The 13,931-nt window shown below is 48.0% G+C and overlaps 1 protein-coding gene across 3 annotated transcripts in view; it reads left to right on the plus strand.

Moving 5' to 3' along the window:
• LOC144149214 (uncharacterized) overlaps window positions 1-13,931 on the plus strand; it is a 268,987-nt gene that overhangs the window by 12,825 nt on the left and 242,231 nt on the right. For all 3 annotated transcript variants that reach the window (XM_077680752.1, XM_077680754.1, XM_077680755.1), the window contains one exon: window positions 4,287-4,493. The gene's annotated coding sequence lies outside the window, so the exon portion shown is untranslated. The remainder of the gene's footprint in view (window positions 1-4,286; window positions 4,494-13,931) is intronic.

Here is a 13,931-nt window from a genome sequence, read left to right on the forward strand (position 1 = left end):
AAAATGAGATATATGGTGATAAACGAAGACGCACATCGCACAACTGCTTTATTTGCTACTTGATTTAACCTTCATGTTATGTACCGACTGCACGTTCATGAATTCAAAGTGTAAGCGAAACAAATTTCAGCGCTGCCTTGATACTGAGGTTACCGTCGAACGTCATTTCTAGGTTAAAAGGCAAGGTACTCTGGCACCCTGTCTGTACCCCGTAAAAAAAAAAAAAAACTGATCAAACCCTCACTGCAAAGAACCACGGACTTTCAAAAGTCCGGCATTCAACCGCTCGACCACGCCAGGAGTCGAAGAGGCCTCGAAGAATTCGGTATGCTAACCGAGGCCGCCCACGAATAGTGTCGGGAATGCTTTGTTTTGGTTGTATTTGAGAGATTTGAGCAGTGTTAATGCTTGTTTCTTGCACACCGTCGACCTTGGAGCCGAGGACAATAAATAATGCTAGTGCTACAAGCGATGTAACCACAGCTCCCCTATTTGAGTAAAAAAAGAGCTATCGCACATCCCCGGTCTCCCATGCGCAAGCCACGGTAGCTATGAATAGAATGGAATGTGCCGCTAGAATTCGCTTGCTCTTCATGCACCGCTCTTGCAGACAAGCCACATTATGCGAATACTGGAAGCGATGTAGCCAAAGCTCCCTTATTTAACTCGCACAAAGCCAACGCAGATCCCCAATCTTCCCGGTGAAAGCCGAACAAGCCACAAATGGATGAGTGCTTGCGAACAGAAGTAGCTTGCAATTTGTCTCAAGGCATCCGATAACAGCAAGTTAAAAATAAATCGATTGTTTTCTGCTGAAAGGAATGACCCCAAACCACGAGGACAGGAAACCCGGATGCTGCTACCCGCTTTTCGATGCTCCCTCGCGCTGCGTCGACGCCGATATCTGGCGAGCGTAGACATCGGTGTCGCTCGGGCGTCAGCTCGCGTCGCAATGCAACGACGTCGGTGCGTGAAAACGCTGAAAGTACGCTGCATGTGGTTGGGCCTTAGGCTTTTTTGTGGTATTGCAACTGTCTTGGTGGAACCTCTGTGACCTCACTTCAAGAGGTTCGCTTCCTCTGGCTGTTATAATTGGCCACCGATGAGGAATGTGTGACATAGATGTTATTTGCAGCTGAGTAGGCAATTCATGCTTGTAAGAAAGCGGGTAATTCATGCTTCTAAGGAAATGGTGTTGTCTGTGCTCAGGAATGATAATTGCAGTGCGCTGAAATTTGTGTACAGTTGAGTCTGTTACGTAGAACCTTGTCATCAGCCCGAGTCCACTTCTCGTCTGCATCACGTTTTTGGAAGGGCATGATGTTGACATGTATCTCTTTCAACACTATTAATAAACTTTCAATTCTAGCCTTCCCATTGTCGCTCCCGCAGTCTGGCTTCCAGCACAGCTTCAGCGTCGTGCAGGAAAGCGGACTTGCGCACTGTGGAAATGACTGAAGAATCGACACAGCTTTGTCTCTTTTGCCATTAAAGCTAAACGAAGGGACATTTTGTGAGGAAGGTGCGCATTGTACAACAAGGACTTCACAGAGCCCTAAAATTATCTTGTAGGTTTCTTTTTTTTTTGAAAATTACTACCATAAAGGATACTTGGGCTGTATTTTCACTTTACTCATGGTAGGTGCGAGTTGGCCATCAGAAGTCAGCAAACTCTAGTGTGTTTGTTTTTATGGAAGTCTGGTGTTTCATTGTTTTGGTTATTGTGGGGGAATTCGGATACAGGTGTCAGCCTGCTGATGTATGTCACAATGGAAACCAACAGCACTGTTCCTCGAGGTATGAAGACTGAAAAATTTGTAGGCTATTGTTCAGTTTAGGTGGCTTTAACATCAATTCACTTCTCCAGGTGAAAAGTCGTGTTTTTTTTTTAACCAATGGCTGACATTGTATGAGTGCCATTGAAACAGCGGTTGCGATGAAATTAGTGTCAGTAGCAAATGGTGAGTGCCTATGATTTCTTCCTCCTTAATTACAAACATTAGACAGGTTTATTTAGTGCAGCCCAAGTATAGATGGATTCAGTCGCCGTCCATTCGAATTCAGTCCCCGTCCATTGTGCCTAGCGAATGCATGTGGTGGAATGTGGCGTGGGGCCTTCTGTGTTCACAAAATTAAAACACTTGACGCCACTTTGGAGAAGAGAAAAAGCGCGTCGTAAAAAGAAAGTCATTGCATATTGGGTGGTTGGTGAAAAGTGTTTTTATTAGATTTTGGAATAACTTGGTTAGTGTGGCTTTCAATTATATGTGAAACAAACTGGGTAAATAAAAACCTTTGCATAAACTTCAAAGGCCAACTGCACTGAAAATTTCGACCGCGCAAAATCATTGTTCCTGCATAGTATGACTAAAAAGACCGCGATGTACAAAGTATGACACCTAAAATGTGCGTAATTACGCCGCAAGCGACCAGCAAAAATTGACGATTTTGAAAACGAAACTGGGCAAAACGCGGCCATTACGGGCAGGCGGAAGTGACGCATCAGCCGTCAGCGCGAGCTGTGTGGACCGGCCGACGCGGCCGGCTCGGCCAGCCAGGAGGAGAGTGTGAGCGCGCACGTGTGGGGGGTTTGGGAGGCGCGCGGAAAAGCGAGCGCTTGTCCTGCAAGCAGCACACCGCGTAGGCATGATGTCGCAACGACACTCGAACAGGAGAGAACCGCACGGTTGACGAAGCCTCTTCGGAGCTACGAAAGCCAGGCGTACCAGCGACGTGAAATACGAGTTTCCTGGATTCTCCCGCTGCGGGGCAGGCCGGTCGCCCTGGACGGCTAGCATGTCACTTCCGCTAAATGGCTGTTCACGCGACACGCCGGCAGATGCTTTGTCGTCTGCAAGGGCGTTATTTTGAGTGCCTGAAACTGAATAACCACGCATAGCACAGAGCTACCGGTCGCGTCGCAGTAGTTCTCGTGGTACCTACTACACATTTCGAAGGCATTTAGCCAGGGTGAAATTTGAGTGCAGTTGGCCTTTAAATGGGAACAAGGGAGTGACTCCTGCCTCTCGCCCCCCCCCCCCCCCCAAATATTAAAGTGGTTCGTGTAAGTTCGCACCAACCTGTGGTATGTAGGTATGTATGGCCGCACGTGTATACAGGCTGTCTTGCAGAACGTAGACCAAATACTGAAATCAGAAGAGCCGAATATTCCAGCAACACAGTAAATAAATCATTCTGTTTGGCGCTCTTTGCCCTAGCCGGCCTTGCGCCAATAAAATCGAACAATCATCAGTTATTCTCAGTGCTGCGACTGTTTCAATTTATCATTACATTTTGGTTTCCTGAAGAAATAGTTAAAGTAAAATAATTAATTTATAATTCCCAAATTCTCAATTACGGGGTTTTGCAGCATTGAAAGAAGCACTGGATGCAGTTGCTTCTACGGGAATTTTATTCATGCAGATTTTCCACCAACACTAAACAGAATTGACCATCACTTCCTAAAGAAAGTTGAGAGAAACCTTCAAAGACCGAAATCGCAAATGAACGAACCCATGCGACGATTTTTCTGGCACTAAGTAAGCTCATTTACGAACGATCTAAGTGTATGCTGATACGTTGTTTCCGAGATGGTATACTTTTGGACTTCTTCTGCGTGGTCGATGCGTGTATTGTCATACCTAGAACCGTTCCTTTCTCACGATGTTCAAGTAACTGTTTCGACGGAATGGAAGCCCGGTTACACGCATGCACCATGTGTCCAGAGATCTTATCAGAGCTTTCGGTCGACCAACCTGTCTATGAGGAAATGCACTAGTTTTTTTTTTTTTTGACAGATCGCCATTGGTTCCACTAAGAAAGCTTTCGCTTTAAAAATGTGCGGAGTTTACGCTGCTGTCTACTGGAGCGCATCGGTTGTATAACCTCGGCAAGCTCTTGCTCTGAACACAGCTGTGCTGCCTTGCATATTCAGCCAGCATTAGTATCGGTGCACTTATGCTGGTTTTTTGGGCACGATCAATCTTTCAGGGAAACCTCGCAGAAACTCGAGCATGTGCGTACATTCGCCAGGTTTAATGAAAAGTCTCGACTTATTCCATAACTAATTCAAATCTAAGCGTATAGGGTGAGATATAATTCAAATCTAAGCATATAGGGTAAGATGGTCCATCAAAGCCTGAAGGATTACTGCACACTTTATTGCAGAAAATTCTGAGATTGCTAATCTCAAATATTTGGTCAAAGTAACCTGAAACACGCAATTTCTGAGGCGTGGCCAATTGTTTGCACAGTGGTGAGAGCAATTTCTTTTGTTTTCTTGCCAGGCATGCAGGCCACCCTTGGTGTCGGCTTGTGGACCTCAGCCGAGTCACAGACTATCCGTTAGCAGCGCAGTGTGCGTCGCCATTCAACGCTGGAGGCAGGTCTGACCCCTGCATGTCTTCTGCTGCGACCTTTGACCTCCATCAACCCGTCTATCGAATCCGTCCGTGTTTTGGCACGGGATGAGCCGGAACTTCCAGCAACTGATGGTGAGCGGCTGGGATTGGTCTAGCCAAGCCTTTTTATGACGTTGCAGTCGTGAACAATGCCCAAGGAACAATTTTGTGTCTGTTAACCATCCATTGTTGGCTTGTTTTTCGTTTTGACTTTGCTCATCATCCATGCAGTCTTGCAGATGTCCGGTAGGTGTCGGTAGTATGTCCGGCTGTTGCCCTTGCATCCTTCCGGTGTTCTCAAAGTTGGGTTGTTTGTGTTGTACAGTTGAGGTGTTCTGTGTTACGCCCATGAATATGTTGGAGGGGCCATAGAGGCCAAATACAGGTCTTTTTCGGTGCAAAAGAACTATCCCTTAATAACTCACTTAGCTCCATTACAGCCACAAAAGGTGTTTTTTTAAACAGAAAAAAAAATATTGAAGAACTTTCAAATTTTGTCTTGCGATGGCATAATGCAGTAAGGAGTGACGTGTTATGGGCCGCACTAAAAAGATGTTTATCGCTACTGGTGTTCACTGCAAGTCAGCATTCAACTGGTGTGACCAAGTGGAACTCGAGGCCTTACTACAAATGCCCAGTCAAGCTTCTTGGCTGTGAATTAGGTCGGTGGCCACCTGTCGCATAAACAAGATTCCCTGACAGCATTGTCACGTCAGTTCACCGAGTGAGCAGGACACGCAGAAAAAAAGTTTGACGAGGACAGTCTTTCACATCACAGGACAAGTACTGATGAATAGTCGAAGAGGTGTTCACGCGGTTGAAGTTCACGTAAAAGTCTTTGAATATTGTGTCGCCTCACGTTAAAGTCGATGTCTTGTCAACTGACCAAGCGCCCGTTGTGTCTCGTAGTGCAGCTAGCAGGTAAAGAACTTGACCGCATCATCGCCAAGAGCCAGGGGAGCGTAGCCCTAGATGCGTTCTTGAGCCGATGCGGTGCGGAACCAGAGTGTCGCCGCCTGTAGCTCTGCTGGTTCTCGTGCCTGTAGCCGCCGACGGTGCGTTGCCGCGGGGTCTCCTTCCAGGATCACAGCCTGGAGCGTGTTGGTAGGCCTGAGGCGTCGTCAGGCCCCGTTGACGCTGGGGGCAGTTCTGGGAGCGTAGCCTGGTCTTCTTCCTCTTCCTTCTTCCAACCCTCGCCTCATTGCTCTTCTTCCTCTGGTCTCGATGTTCATTTCCCTGTTTGCACACTTCTTACCATCTTGACTGGCACATACTCCTCGGGCGGTTTCGCCGCATACCCGTTCGGGGGGTTACTCATGACAAGCATAGAGAAATCGCTAGAAAGCGGTTGGAGAGTCACCATTGCTTTGTATGTATTTCTTGATATATAGATGTTGTCAAGACAAAGCACCTTAGTGAACTTAACTTGTATTTTTGTCTTCATGTCCTGTTTAAAGCCTTCACTCTGAGTGATAATGCAGAGGCAGTGTGGGGCAACGTTACTAGAATAAGCTCAGTTTCGGAGCTCCGCATCCCCGCCAGCGGAGGAGGGTGGCCCGAACGGCGGTCGTGAGAACTAGCGGCGCTGTAGTCAAGTCTTGCGCTACTCCCGGCGCGTCGTCTGCTTCGGCAGCGGGCCGCCGCACAGACGTACCGCGGCAGCTCTCTAGTAGTGCTATTGCTAAACTTAAACATCTATCATCTTTCCAGTCGACTAGCTTAAGCGCCTTCGTCCTTGTAGTCGACGTTACCGCTTCACATGGGTGCTCTGTTTAAGTGGAGGAGGAGGAGGTAGCCTTTATTGTGGCAGGTGGAAATGCGTTGGGTCGCCTGTACACACTGACCTGCAAGCGCAGATCACTGGCTGGCTAAGAATCGACGGTCGGCCGATATGCCTATATTTTAACTGTCTACATTGAGTTTAACTTCATGTACCGTAGTTTCTAAGCGAATTACCCTTTTCAGCATAGTTTTTATAACTACTGCGCCATCTTACCTTGACCAAAAACGACCCAACAAGTTTGTGAAAGCAGTGCCTTTATAAGTGCTTTTATGTCCACGCTGCAATACGTCAGTTTTTCTGAATCTCGTTGGTGCGAGCTCCCGTTAACCTGCTTTCGATGTAGAGTTCCTATGCTCAACTTTTATATGCTCCTGGCTGGTCTCACCTCATCTCGCCTTTGTGCACTCTGTAGTGCATACGAGCATTAGATCACCAAAGATGAAAGTTCGCTTGGTGTCGGTGGAAATCACTTGCGCTTTTATGCAACAGCTCCCCTTCGTAGACATTCCATGCGAGGGCGGATCACTTCAAACATGTTTGCACGATTCAGAGAGTGCGACACAACTGATACGAGCAGTGCCCAATCTTTGCACCGAAATGCGCATTCACAGATTTCGGGGTTTGAACAGACCCGCACTGCCGTGGACTCGTAGGTATCCGTTGCTCCCAGTGCGCTGTGATCTTTAGTGTGAAGTAGCACAAGCAGGTAGATTGCGATTGTGCGTACGCACATTACATCCTACACATGACGTTCAGAATCAGAATTAAGCACTCGGGCATAACGTACGTTTGCCAAATGAGGGGTATTCCTTGTATGTCTCGTCAATCTTTCGGCGCTGGTGAGGGGTCTCTATTTCGAGAACACCGCTCTTTAAGATGTTCTGAACTTGCTGTGGTGCAAACTGTTGTTAGCAAGATGCCACCACGCTGACATGCCTCGGCAGGTTCACAGAATTATGCCCGGACATTTCCTCACAATGCATTCATGTATCGAATGGCAGGACCGCCACAGGAAATAACAAGCACGGGTCTTTTCTCGGAAGGACGTAGTTTTGAACCGGGCCAGGGTCGGCTGCGAGACGTTCCACGTACGCTTAAATTGTACTCGGGTACCATCGCTGTGTTGCCCACTTGCCGCATCAGGCGGTCACAGGTCAACATTACTCGAAAGCGGTTATTTCGCTTCCACCTAGAAAGACTGGCTTGGTTCCCGCGCGATTCTTAAACAAGTGGAACGCTGTCACGTTTCTCGTATGGTGCTTCTAACATTATGAACTCCGCTTTAACTACGACAATGTGGTGTCAGAAAAGCGTGAAATTGGTGAAAGCATCTTCTACACAATAAGCTCAGAGCCCCACTTTCGGATACACGAGATGGATGCAATGTTGGCAGCTCCCTCAACAATGTAAAAAAAAGAAAGGGGGGGCGTGGGGTAGTTAAGCCTTCGCCTCTCCATCTTCTTGGTGAATGATGAAGACGAAATAATGAGATTCTTTTGATGCTCGAGCCGAGAGGACGATCTCAACTCGCTCCAATGACCGACGTCCAATGCTTGAAGCAGGGGAGGGATGAGGACTGCCTTTCTTGCTGGATATTAAGTTTATTTACACTATTTACATTACTCCAAGTATTTACATCAGGACAGAATGACGGTTACATTGTCACTCTGCCCGCAGCATCCTGTTCGGACAAGATCTGTACTGAATTAGGTCCCCTTTTGGCCAACCGACCCCAGACAAAACCCAACACTCTGGTTTTGATCCCAAAAACCACGCCTCCAAAGGGAGTGTTCAAGAAAGAGTGAAACCCCTTTTCAACATGGTTCCTATAGAGCACAGATTGGCCACATGGACCAACCAATCCTAAACGTCCCCACCTGTGGTCACATGACCCAACCCTCTCTCTCATGCAACTCCTAGTACGTTTCCCGCGTACGTTATTGCAACTGACAAGCAAATACAAGACATCTGCCACCTAAAGTCACCGACTGCATCTGTTCAAAAGTGAAAGCCGAACGCTTAGAGTGGTCTTCGCTAACATCTTACAGTGTCCTCGCCTTGCCGCCTCGCATTTGTCCGCGTGCGCTCGCCGGCACAATGAGGGAGTCGTGGCTAATCCCCTCCCCAGACTGAGGGACGCCGCTGCCCGCCGCCTGACTTGCAGGAAGAGCTTCTCTAAGCCCAGGTGACCATTCACCTACGCCGGCTTCGCAAATCCTCAAAGACTACGCCGCGCGCCTTTTTGACACTGAGAGACGGCATCCTTTCGCTTCCCATGAGTTCGTCCACCTTGACGAATGACCGAGCCACCTCCCAACGCCGGCAAGCCATAATAGCGGCGTGCGCGCTGTCTGAGAGGGAACCCCGCGCCGGAACTGTTTGCACTGCTGTGCACCCATCCGCCGTTCACTGAGACTGCCCGGTCGAGCTGACCGCATACCAACGCAACAAAGGTACTCGGGCTAAGCACCCCCGTCTTTTGCCACACAAAAGGAAGGAGCACAAAGCGTGCACTCGGTGCCCCCCAACTTCGCGTCCCTGTGGCTATGAAAGGAACCCAGCATGGCAGCTACAAGCGGAGGCAACGCCGATACATGAGCCACCGGCAGCTTTCATTAATTAAATGAGGAGCCCAAACTTAACAGGGGTAGCATAGCCCTCTTGCGGCGGCTGCCCGAATTACACTTGGGGGGTTATGGAAGAACCCGCCCCCATTTTTCCGCCTGCCCTGCGCAGTTGAGGAAGCCGTCCCAGGCGCCATGCATGGTTTTGGTGGCAGAGAAATTTTTCAATGGTAGCCGTAGCGCATATCGGTCGGCCGCTTTCAGGACTCTGAAAACGGAGCAGCACTTAGCTGGCTCGGCGTTCGCAACTGGGTAATCCAATATGGCGGCGTTTTGTTTACATTTAGCCCCCCAAGAATGGCGGATCGGTCGACCGCCAGGAGCGAGAGTTGCGCATGCGCAGAGCGCTACTGGAAAAAGGTCCATTGTCACCACAACAAGAATTTTGCAGAGAAACTCCCCTTTCACATGTTCCTGCAAACAGAACTAACGTCACAACCATACCATGGTCTCATGGAAGGCCAGCTTCCTTTGCAGGCTTGAATGGTCTTAACTCCACAAAGCCATAGAGCTTTCCAGTTTTCTTTATAAAAAAGGTGTTCTGACAACTCCATCTCGTCAACGATTCGCCCACCATGATGCTTCAATGTGTCCATTGAGCTTGTTCTTGCTTTTAAAGCATCCAGCATTTTTCTACAAAACCCAAAGCCTGTTTTATATGCTGCTTTTTTCTTTCCTCGGTGCGGTGTTGCTGGGAAGTATGAGGATGTTTCGTTTCGTGATGTGCCTTTAAGGTTTGGGACTCGTAATCTTCATCAGGATACATTCACGCATCCATTCCTTTGTGAAACTGTATGACTCTCGTGCTTTTGCGTTTGGATGCTGCAAAGCAATGATGCACGCACGCGTTCTTGCTGCTTTTTTGGTAGCATGGCGGTCTTCTCTTCAAATGTTGCTCTCCTAATTTGGGGATTTACAGCCTTCATTCGTGCTATCTGTCAGTTTAAGCTCAACACATTCTGACTTTGGGATGCGCATCTCAGCTTTCGTGTTGCTGTCATGACTTGTTTGTGACAACAATTCCGGAGACAAGGCATTTGTGTCGGCAGGCTGACATAAAAGGCATAGTGTTCCTGAAAACGGGGGGGAGAGAGCAATAAGTTGGGAATTTCAGTTATTTCGCTCATAAACAAAATTTTTGAAATAAGGAAAAAATTTTCTTGTTACTTATCACGTGTTTGGATGCTGTCTGTGGCATCCAAATTTTCGTGCATCCGCCTTTAGGACATAACAAAGGAAGACTTATTTTCCAGCGAAAACTAGATCCAAAGTTGCTCACGGGCTCTAATATAGCACGTGTGTTGTACCCTAGGTATGATTATGCAAGTAAGTCCTTCCATAACTGCTATCCACTAGGGAACTGAAAGCTTACCCACAATTATTCTTTGATAACTGTGTATGTACTCTCAGCAGCTCTGGACGGCTGCATAACCGTGATAGTGAAGAATGAAAACCAGGAGAGGCATTCTCTTGCGAGGAACGCAGGGAAGTCTGCTCAAAAACAAGTAGGGTGTCTTTGGAAGGGTGAGGAGGGTGCAACGCGCGGCTATAGGGTCATCTCTCTCACTGCCTCCCCCTCACTCTTGTTTCATGTGTTGCCTCCAAAAATCGCCCTCCCCCTCCCCAGATGCTGAATCCAGACCACCATCTGTCTCTCCATCTCACATATGGGCATAGTTTGGTCGGCAAGACAATAAGTTCTCGCTACGCTTCTCTTCAAGCCCAGGTTCGATGCCGGCAGGGCCAGTAGTTTGCTTGTGTAGCCTGGATGTAGCCAGTAGGGAATAGTAGCCTGGGATGTTTGTTTGTGTAGTCAGTAGTAGTATGGGAATTTTCTGCTGATGCGGACACAAAAACTTTCTTAACTGGTTAGAGGTGTACTGCTCAGCAGTAAAAAAGCATGCGAACACAGTGTATTACCCTAAAAAATTCAGTTTGTGTAAACACAATGTACTTGCAGAAAAAAAACTGCACCGAGTACGATTATGGTTATTCAGTCCTATCGGAGGGAGAGAAGATGCAACGGAGTGTGTGTAGGAGGAGGCCAGCTGGCTCGTGTGAAGCCTTGAGTCATGCCGTATCATATTTTCCCGTGGCATATATTTTTGCTTCTTTTTCAATCCGGTCCGGTCCGGTCTTATTCTTTCGTTTCTGTTTTCATGGCTTTTTGCGCTTCCTTTCATCATGCACGTTAACGATATCGTACAGCTTTCCTACAATTCATGCTTATCAGCACAAACAAAAGCACCAGCAAGGCGAAATCAGATGCTTAAGTCTGAAAACTTACCGCATGTATGTCCGCATTGCGAGGCTGCCGCGGTGGAGTACGTGATGTCTCCAGTACCATCATCCGAGTAGGGCACCCACAGCAGCTCCTCAGTGTTTTTTGTGGGGTCGCCAGCAAGTTCTCGCCTCCGCCTTCGCTCCGCGCAGCCGGCACTTCTCGGTGCAACCCTCGGCTGGTAGTTGGCGCTTTTGGCGTAGTCCCAGAGATCTTGCAGGATCTCTTCTTTTTCGGCGTATTGCTCCTCCGTACCCGATCTGAATAGGCAAACGAACGCACGCCAAATCAACATGTGCACCAGAAAGCAGTGAAAGATAAAAAGCGCGGTAGAGAGGAGACGAAGAAAAGCACACGCAAGACTAGCGCTGGTGATTGGCCAGAAAGCAGTATGTGCAGAACGAACAAATACACTCACTTTTTGAGGTTCTTGGCATCCTGCGTCTTCAAATACCCCAGAAGGACGTCCACTCAATCCTTCACTCCGCGAAGTGTCAGCCCTCGGCCCAGCACCCAATTCACCGTGGCGACGACGCGAACCCATTTGTGGTCGTCGCCAAAAGGCCTCGTCGCGGCCACCTCACGCAAAAGGCACAGGTCTTCGTGCGTTGTAAGGCACCTGCGGGGCTTCTTGACTTGTCGCCGCATTTCGGATGCATCCGTGCGCGATGACGCCGCACCGCCGCTCGCACTAGAGGGAGCCATTTTGAATGCCGACGCTCACTCCGCCGGGCTGCTGGCGCGCTGCGCTGGGATGGCCGAACGAGCGGGCAAGCGCGCAGCGTCGTAAAGCCGCTGGCTGCATCAGCATACTGACGCATGTGCAGTGGTGCCTCCGCTCGTCCGCTCCGTTCCGCTGGCCGCTGGCCCGCTCTGCTAAAACTCTATTGTCACGGCCGCTGACGCTGCCCTCACAAAGTGCATCGTCCTCAGTTACGTCGAGCGCATTCGACAGCCCCGTCTTTTTGAAGCTGTGCTCCACGATGCTGGGTGAGAACAGTCAGTATGGTCTTCTGGGGGCAGGATGGTCATAGCTCCTTCAAAATCATCGCACCCTTCCTTCATCGAAAAGCAGGTTATTAAGTGCATCAACTGGACTGGGCTGATAATGGCTGGTTTCAACATTCGTATGAGCAAGCAGCGCGTTAACAACCTCAGGGCTGCCATTTCCCCCCTTGGGTGGTTTCGCAAGGTTGTAAAATGCTAGCGCATTTACTGTTGCCGAAAACTTGGCTGGCGTTCGGTGGTCATTGGCACCATCCAATTGCCTCACAATACGGAATAGGTTTTGCAGCTTGTCTTGTCTGAGCCTCGATGTCAGCACATACTTAGCCACACTGTGAAGACAGGTATTGGATGAGATCCAGTGTCGACTGCCAAGTGACACCCTCTGCTGTGTTAGAACGCAAAAAAAAAAAAGAACATTTAGCATCTTGTGCATGTGCCTCCCACTCGTTCATGAAGTCAAGGTCAGGAGAGCCCATCTTTAGAATGGCTGATAGAATGCATGAGGTCATAATTTTGGTTAATTTTGACATTCTCACTATAAATGCTTCCGTTTCACTTGCTGAGGACTTGAAGACTTTTTCAATGTGTTTCCTGTAAAAAAAAAGAGCCCTTTTAACACTTCTTTACTGGCGTCGAGGAGTGCTGGTGCCACCGTCATTTTTTTTCAAAAGAATTCGGATAAAGGTGCACTCGACTAATGTGAGGCATACATAACCTTCAAAGTCACATTCTGGTAGTCCCTTCAGGCTTCCTTGGTAAAGTCAGCGTGGACCCGACCTTTGGGTGTCTTGAAAGCCAGTTGGCAGAAATGCATTCCGAACATTCTTCAACAAGTGGGAGAAATCCGAAAAAAAAAGTGAAGTGCCCAAGTGTCATTCACCAGGTGAGGGCACTTTGACCTGATGTTCGTTGCAGACCCTGCATTTACAAAAGTGGATTAAGATAACATGATCAGGAAAAAGTTTCAGCTGTATTGCAGTGTACCAAATATACCAGCAGTGTACCAGCTGTATTGCAGTGTACCAATATGATTAGGGTTGTTCGTTTTCGGGTTTTATATTTTTTCAAATTCGGGGGGTAAAAATCGGGCGGTATTTTTCAAACTGATATTCGGGGAAAAATCGGTTTTTTTGCGAAACCATTCCTTACTTCGGGTTTTTTCGGGTTAAATATACGGTTGTACTTATCAGAACTTACACTGAGCTTATCAAAACGTATCACGGGCTTTTTAAGTATAACACGTTAAATTTGGTGTTTCAAGCTGGTAATTGGGACAGACACCAGAGTATTATAGCAAATACAGTATACTACCCGAAATTTTGTGTTTGTTTGAAAATGAATCAGTGGTGTTTGAAAATGAATGAATCAGTAAACATTGACTCTTAGAAATTATACATTTTATTCTCGAAAATCTGGTCATCGATTTTTTTACACGTCCTTGTTGACATACATTATCATCTGCATGCGCAACATGTCAGTCTCCATTCGAGATCTGTCCGGTCGTTGGACATATCTCAGCTGGGAGAAAGTTCTCTCCACATCACAGCTACCATTAGCTAGGCACAACAATGTCAGTGCAGCTTTTGCAAGCCTTGGGTAGCGAGAAGTAGAGTCATGCCAATACTCGATTAGTTTGACAGCTGGGTTTGTGGGGCTCGCTTCCAGCAAATACTGGTTGAACTCGTCATTAAGGGAATCTACATTGTCGGTTACGGACATGAACAGAGGTCGGTAGTCCTCAAATGACTGCCCCAGCAGACGCTTCTGAAACGGGTCAAGGACGGCTCCCAACTTCCACAAAGTTAGCTGGTTTTCCTCTTTTTCTGAGACGTTCC

Source organism: Haemaphysalis longicornis, unplaced genomic scaffold (genome assembly GCF_048455015.1).
Source record: "Haemaphysalis longicornis isolate Haplotype H1 unplaced genomic scaffold, Haemaphysalis longicornis Haplotype H1 scaffold_8, whole genome shotgun sequence".
Lineage (NCBI taxonomy): Eukaryota > Metazoa > Arthropoda > Arachnida > Ixodida > Ixodidae > Haemaphysalis > Haemaphysalis longicornis.